This window comes from Pseudophryne corroboree, chromosome 9 (assembly GCF_028390025.1).
Source record: "Pseudophryne corroboree isolate aPseCor3 chromosome 9, aPseCor3.hap2, whole genome shotgun sequence".
NCBI lineage: Eukaryota > Metazoa > Chordata > Amphibia > Anura > Myobatrachidae > Pseudophryne > Pseudophryne corroboree.
Genome location: NC_086452.1, coordinates 213,532,927 through 213,540,638, shown reverse-complemented (window position 1 = coordinate 213,540,638; position 7,712 = coordinate 213,532,927). Strand labels below are relative to the sequence as shown.

General features: G+C 40.1%; 1 pseudogene; it reads left to right on the top strand.

The window, feature by feature from the left end:
• Positions 1 to 956: 956 nt before the first annotated feature.
• Positions 957 to 1,075, top strand: LOC134961608 (5S ribosomal RNA; annotated as a pseudogene).
• The last annotated feature ends 6,637 nt before the right edge of the window (positions 1,076 to 7,712 follow it).

The window sequence follows — 7,712 nt, the reverse complement described above, 5'->3', positions numbered from 1 at the left end:
ACTGTAGTTAGGGTATATCCTAAAGCAGAGGTTCCCAAACTGTGTGCCGTGGCTCCCTGGGGTGCCTCGGGACACTTGCAGGGGTGCCCTGGGTTGGTGGTCCAGGACCAATTCAAATTATTCATGGTCAATATAATAGGCAAAACCAGTGCTGGTGGCTGCCAGTCATAAAATATGTGGCCAAACAGAAGCAAATCTTGTCCCTCACCACACAACTGACCCTAAGGATGACATATAAACGCAATCTACTTAATGTAATATTTCTTTCTAAATTTCTCAATAAGAAATTTTTGGCCTAGGGGTGCAGTGAAAAAAAATTCTGATATTCTAGGCAACGTGATTCAAAAAAAGTTTGGAAACCACTGTCCTAAAGTGATGCATTCTTTATTTGAATAATTGTTCACAGAAGTATCTTGTATATGTTGGGTACTGTAATTACATTGAAAGCTACTGTGGTTGCATACATTGCTTGGTCAGCACAGATGTGGCTAGGCTTTCTTATAGTCTCTTATACTGTGTTCCAATTTGACATAGAATGTAATAATAGTTTATCTTCATGGAACAACAATATTCATTTTCCCTTAGTGGACAATAATATTTTTGTCACACATTGGATGGTGATACAATATATATCCTATAAAATAAGTTTTTTTATCTATATAATATCTTACAGAACTATCTTTTGACAATAGATTAATTGTTTCAATTTGGACTCCCTGTTAATTTACTGAGTTACTATACACTTTTCATGTCTAACGGACTCTCATCACTGATTTAAGGGCTGTACAAAGATATTCTCGGATACACCAGACCCTTACCTAACAGTGACAGTAGATCCGCTTTAAACTTTTTTCTGACTATTTTATCACTATTTTCCTTATCTATTCTCTTATTTCATATGCTCTCTTGAGTGCTAGGTGGACTCTCATTAGTGATCCCTAAGTCACTCTAAAGTATACTACTATCATACCACACTGTCAATGCCCAATACCGTTCGATCTTGGAAGCTAATCAGTGTTGGGCTTGGTCAGTACTTGGATGGGAGACCTCCAGGGAATACCAAGTGTTGTAGAAACTAGAGCTTCATTGAACTCTGTGCCTAATGCCAACAGCAGATCCATCTTCTACATCTTCTTTCCAGACTATTATTCACATCTTGGCAATTGAGTCCATTTTTACATTTGCATTCTAGCTGTTTGGATATACATAGGGTGTAACTTAACACCCACATTTTAGATAAGTAGGTGACGGACTTGGCACAGGAGTCAGATGTGCTACTTATCCACTACTATTGTACAAGGTTATATTTTTCTCGTTATATAGGACACATTACCAATATATTGACTCCACTAGAGAATTAACGGTGTTAAACTACTTATTAACAGCATCACTTCTAGATGTACTTACATTAGATTATTTATATACAATGTTATCAATAAAAGTAAAATTTATCAGTATTAAGACATTATTTCAATTTCAATGAGTGCGCCCAAAAAAGAGTCTTATTTTCTTTGTTTGTTTATTCAATTGCTGCCTATGCTGTAAATTGAGGAATTACTACCTCACTACTAACTTATAATATTTATTATTAATTCGATACTGGTGCTGAACCCAACACATTTTTTTGGCTATCAAAACAAGCCAACGGATAAGGGCAAACTTGGTAACTAATATATGTTTTCTTGGCTAGTGCATCCTCTCATATACTTATTTTACAAATGTTTTTTCCATGTGAGGTGGAAGCTTTTGCACTGGAATGTATTAATCCGACAGTCACCAAAAGAGGGGAAAAGAAAAACCATCCCTCTAGCACCTACTGTATCGCGTCAGCATAGTGCTGATGATGAGATCTGTAATGGCGCCTAGGCTGCCCCACTGCTCATGCGTGAGATTAGGTAAAAACCTTGATATGTAATTTAGATAGGACGGCGCATGCACAAGGACATCTAGATGTGTCAGGTGGCATTATATATATTACTTGACAAGTGAGAAGAACTTCAGCTTATAAATTACCCGGACACTTTGCCACCAAAGCCAGCTAAGGCGGTGGCTTTATGGAACAATTAGGTAGGTGCTTTTTCCTACATATTATGAAGTGAGAACACAATAACTCCTTTTCTATTGCTGAACACCCCCAACCCCAAAAAAGTATCACTTATTGATACATTTACACCATAGACACAAACCGGGGCACACAATAAAGTGTCCCACTTGTATTTCTCCCTCTCCAACTCCTCTACAGTCCCATGGTGCCTGCAGGACCATACAGTTTTGTGTAACACAGCCCCCTGCCTCTATTCATCCACTCTTACTTGTCTCCTTATCTCCTTATATTCAAGCTCTGCAACTGTAAATAATGTTGAGGTTAGCCCCTTGAGTGAGGGCCACTTGTGCATCTCCTTAATCCAGCTCTGATTTAAATGATTATTAATTATGTCATTGATTGCATATTAGTAAACTAGAACAATACCCAATGGCTATAGAAGCCTGCGATAAACACTCCACTGCATCCTCATCTTTATCAGGTCCGATGTTGTTAGTAAATACTAGTTACATTACCCAGTTTGCACGCAATATAATAATGTAATGTAGTGTCACATACAAAAGATAAAATGGTGTCTTAACAGTGGTATTACTAAATGTAAATGTATTTATTTAATATATGAATATATGAAATATGAATACAAATAAAAACAAAGCTTGAATTAAATACAAACATCTCTTGTTTTTCTCTTGTTTAGACAACAATTTGAAATATACCTTTCTGGTGCAGTCTATGTGGAAATAAAAATAAGTAAATGTGAATATAGAGTATACAGTATACAGCAGCCACTCTAATTAAGTCCTATCAGTGGATCAATAAAGATGTAATCAGCCAATCAGAAGCAGCTATCTAGTGCTGCCGATCATTATCATTGGGTCGAGTTGCACCAGCTCTCAGCACCAACAACAGATATGCCTCCTCAAAGGGGTACAGTATATGCATCTGTGTACAGTCACAATTAATGAACACTCCCTTATTGTTCTTGTCTTATGCCCCCAAAAAGAAGAAGATATAAATGTATTTGTAAAGTGAGAATTATTAAAAAACAAAAAAGGTTGTGTAAGATGAGAAAAGATTCTAATAAGGGGCATTTCCAGTGAGATTCTCAAACCAGCAAAGGTCTCAAAATATATTTTTACATGGTCGGTTTGTCTCTCCTTCTGACTGGTTTGAGAGCAATCCAACTGAATTGTTACCCCACTTTTAGTGGACACACCTGAAGTACAGTATCTATCAATACTTACATTGCACTTCAGTTACAGGGAGACCAGCAGAAGTGCTATCATGCCAAATAGAGACAACTTGCTCCTGGTGTCATCATTTAAAGACCCCTGGTTTCCCACAGTACTGAGAGTGTGGGGTGCACCACAGTCAGACTGGGAGCAACATCATCTTATCCTCGCCTTACTCCTTAATTCCTTAAATGAATGGGTTGTCTCCCAAAAGTCTGTGGCTGTATCAGCTACATTATAGGTGCAAACACTTTTCCCAAAGGTTCTTAATCACAGTATATTAAGTTTAGTAATGTGCTACTTTTGAAATTAACCCATGAGTTTATTTTTTGTATCAAGTAGGATTCCAGCTTTAGATCCTAGATAGCCATATGCTGTGACTCAGAGTGCAGTAGCCCACAATAGTGGTGGTCGCTAACTGGAAGGTGATTCACAACAAAAACCATAGATGAATAAATTAGGGTGACTATGCTTTCTTACTGCCATGATACATTTGTAATATACATACCATAAGTTATGGCAACTACCACCGGTAATCTTCCTAATAAAAGGGTCTTTGACAGGCATAGCAGTGCTGGTTACCATGCTCTAATCAAAATACTTATTTTTTTTAACATTGATTCTGTTTTTGTGTTTTCAAATAATGAATGTGATTATTTATACATTCTGTACTTGCAGGTACCAGCACTCTTCACTTCCCCTCAGATATATGTAGCCAGGTGCTCTCCAAACAATGGAATAGAGATGTCTAGAGACAGCGGCACTCACATAGCATATAATCACAATGAAACAAAAGTAGTTTTACATTTCCGTTTTATTCCAAAACCATCATCAGGAATATAACATACAAAAACGTCTTACCTTAAATAACAACCATCCCCCAGTGGATGACTCTCTAGGAAGCGCGCCAAACGACGTAATGCCATGAACATCATCAGTATCTCCGCTGTCACAGCTACAAACGTCGGCTGTAACAATGTGTAACCATCACCATGGAAACTACAGTATACAAGACAAGCAGAGATACATACAGTACAGCAAGCAGTATTTTCACAGGTCACCACAAATATTATCTTCAGACTACCCAACACAATATAACAACTTAGTCCAGACATCACCGGTAATTTAAAGATACTATGTATCGCAACTTTGCTACAGAAAGCTATTGACCATACTTGTAAAAACTCAGATATAAAATAATAGATTGTATAAAAGAGAACCTGAGGGGAGGTGATTGTGATAGGCAGCTTCTTCAGTGTGAAAATACAGTATGTGGATCTACAAGCTTAATACATTGCAGCCCAATGGCTTGAATGACTATCTTTCATTCAATAGCTTTCTGTAAAAAAGTTGTGATACATGGGAACAAAATGCATTGTTCAATCAATATAATAAAGATATCCATATTTCCAGAGCCGGTCATATGCATAGGCAATATATGCACATTTCTAGGGCATCCTAGGCCTAGGGCCAGCTGCTAGAATAACAATAGGATGCGCTGTACACCAAAACTTTGCTCCCCGTCCCCCCAGGCATTGGTGTGCACACAGTGTGGAGGAGGATTACCGGTGTCTTGGTTGCCGGGTGCAGAAACTGCCAGTGACAATGGAGCATGTCCTGAAGGGTCATCTCTATTCTATTGTCCCAGTAGCTTCATTTATTACCTAATTTGTGCCGGCACTGTCGCCTCCGGAACGGGGAGGGTTTATGCATGGGTGCAGTACTGGCATTTGAAAGTGGCACTGCTTAGTACTGGCCGGCTTCTGCCTGGAGATCTGATGTCATCTGATGTCGGTCAGAGTAAACTTAATAGATTGTCTGGAGACAATAGGAAACTGCCGAGATGGAGTCTCACCTTGCAGCAGTATACCTTTACCATCCAGCATAGAAAGGGTTCTCAACACACTAATGCAGATGGTTTTATCACGGCAAGGTAAACAAGTGGTCAGTAGCGCAGCAATGAGTCGGTGACGTGGGTCACCGCCCCTTGTGTGCCATTTGCAGGGGGAGATGTCATGTTTAAATACAGAAAGGAGGATCACAAATTATATGTGATCTAAGGTGTGGTGATTACCTACAGGAATAATCACCAATAATGTTTACAAGTGACTGTATATACATAATTTTGTATTCTTTCAGCCTAGATGTGACAAAATGGCTGACAGGCAGTGTCCTGCATTTAACCTCCATCCATCCAGGCTGGAGGAGATCTGCAGACCATAAAGTTTGAGATTACATGTGCCTGACATGACCATTGTAAAGAGGGATTACATTTCTACATCAAAAGCAGATATTTGCAAGCTCTGTACATTGAGGGCTGATAAGGCCAATTGATTTGTTATGTCAACAGAGGGGCTGTAAACAGACCAGGGAAGTGTGTCCAAATGTCCTGATTGGAATGCAGGGATCCTATTTCCTGGCTAATGTCATAAACCTCTTTGGGCTACACCCCTTGCCTGTTGCCAAGCACCAAGAGTGTAAAACTGGTGTATGGGTAGTGTCCAGCAGGGAAGTAGTTAAAAATCCCAAGGGAGGGGGCCTGATGAAGCTGGAGACTATATCTGTCTCCCTCATGAAAACAGAAAGTGTGATCTCTTGGGGACTCAACACTGTTGGAGATGACTTGAGTTATTCTGTGAAATCCCCCACAGTAGAAATACCTAAAATTTGTTTGCGTAAGTGAATTATGGTTTCTGCAGTTTTTATCTCTTTTCATTTATTGCGATTGCTGTACTCTGTGTGTGTGTTTTAAAATTGTCTTAATAATCTTTGTAACCTTTTTGTAACTAAAGCTCTAAAGTATTCTTGAAATTAAAATCCTAATTTTAGTTCTGAGTCTGTTGTTATTATGAACTCAAGGCCTTTGTGGCTCACGCCTACCTATTTTCTAAGTATTGCAGTGTGTGTCTGACAGGTAAAGCTAAAGACGCCTGCAACATCCGTAATACGTTGAAAAGTCTTTGCTGGTGGCAGCTGAAGGTATTTAAGTAATCCCGTGTGTCAAAGGTGACCCAGCACGATGCATGTGGCAATTCTCAAATTGGCGTATTTGTGAAATTGGTCAGCAGCGTCGTCACAAAGGAATTGTGTGTCATGTCAATTCCAGCGCCAAAAAGACTGAAGTGATCGCAAGGGCTGAGTAAGTTCAGACCTACTCTGAAACTGCACAAAATGTTTTTGTAGAGCTCGGCTGCACAAGCGTTCGCACACTTGCAAAGTGAAAATACACTCCCGTGTGGGCGGCAACTATACGTTTGCACGGCTGCTAAAAACAGCTAGCGAGCGATCAACTCGGAATGAGGGCCATGGTTTTGCCCATTAGCTAACAAATTTGCTGCTGCGATCAGATCTGAATTACCCCCTATACTGTATATCCTTAACTAATATACAGGAGCGTGGAGCTGGTTATTGATACATTAACCATCAAATTGGAAAGGAAGTTACAGTAATAACAAAACAACCATTAGGGAGGGGTAAGATTAATTTAGTATTACACCAGCTTCATGCTAATTCAGGTAGAAACAGTAGCATTAAACGTACAGTATTTATTACTGCTGGAGCAGGGCAAACGGTCGTTAGGTCGACCCAACTTAAGTCGACACTCATTAGGTCGACCACTGAAGGTCGACATTGCCCTTAGGTTGACATGCATTAGGTCGACATGGCCGTTAGGTTGACATGTACTGGGTGACATGAGTTTTTCAAATTTTGGGGATTTTTTCATACTTAACGATCCACGTGGACTACGATTGGAATGGTAATCTGTGCTGAGCAAAGTGGTAGCAGAGTGAGGCACCATGCCTGAAGCATGGCAAGCGAAGTGAGTCATGCGAGAGGACATGGGGCACTAATTTGGGTTCCCCGTCACTTTACAGAGAAAATGACACCAAAAACAGTAAAAAAAAAACCTCATGTCAACCTTTTGACCTGTCGACCTAACTGACATGTCGACCTAATGCATGTCGACCTAAGGGCAATGTCGACCTTCAGTGGTCGACCTAATGAGTGTCGACCTATGTTGGGTCGACCCAACGACCCATACCCTGGAGCAGTGTGGAACCACAGCATAACATAATCCCAACCCTTTGTATTAATGGGACAACGTAACAATATACAGTACCACCTCTCCTAGAGCAGGCTTGTGTGTGTAATAGCTACTGAATATAATAATCTTCTAAAGGCTTTCCATTCTCCAGCATGCATGTGCAATAGGAGCCACCCCTCCAATGGCTCCCCCTACAGTGAGTACAGGACAGTCCCTAGCTTAGCAGGAGAGGATAGAGGACCTGCTGGGAACCCATAAGTACTATATGCAGCAGAGTTATTGGAACAGAGTGGGGGTTCAGGATGTGAGGACCAAGGTGATTTAGCATATGAAGAATCTGATTTTAATATAAATGCTCGAGGCACCCCGCTTGATGGTCTGGGGAAGCCTG